A 699-nucleotide genomic window follows, 5' to 3' on the forward strand; every position below is an offset into this window, starting at 1 on the left:
ACGTTCTTTGAGGTAGGGACCTTCATCCCCACTTCACAGAAAAGGATACCAAAGGCGAGCAAAACAGCTAGTTACCTTCGGGGATCCAAAGCTAGGTGTTAGAGCTGTGAGGCATCGGACTCCAACGTGCCACGTTGCCTCAGTGGCGTTTTAAACCCTCCCCCCATGGCCTCATATAAAACGCATTCACCCTACTTTTTAGGTGTGGCTGGTGACTTCAATTTTACCTTCTGAGTCACAGACCCACAACCAGTACTACCGTTGAATTGAGGAAAGGAGAAGGGACTGTAAAAGTTGGATGGAGGACAGGTGGAAGAGAACAGGTGGAACCAAGAGAACGGACAGAAGAGAAAATAAAGACCAGGCGGCCTTCAGAGGCTCCAGGGAGCGCAGGGTGGTGGCCCGCGGGGGAGAGGGAAACAAGAACCTAGCACTGACAACTGTGCCAGGCGGCGGCCACACCTGTGCACGTGACCGCGCGGGCGCCGGGGCGGAGGCGCGCTCACCTGGGCCCACGTGACGGGGCGGGGCCGCCGCGAGTCGCAGCCCCGCGCGGCCACGCCCCCTCCCGCGCGGCGCGCCCGGACCCCGCGGACCCGAGCGGCAGCGGCGGCGGCGGCGGCGGCGGCGGGAGCCCGGCCGGCGGAGGCGGGAGGCGGCGGAGACAACTCGCGGAGACGCAGAAGTGGTAGCTGCAGC

Source organism: Loxodonta africana, chromosome 14 (assembly GCF_030014295.1).
Source record: "Loxodonta africana isolate mLoxAfr1 chromosome 14, mLoxAfr1.hap2, whole genome shotgun sequence".
NCBI classification, from domain to species: domain Eukaryota; kingdom Metazoa; phylum Chordata; class Mammalia; order Proboscidea; family Elephantidae; genus Loxodonta; species Loxodonta africana.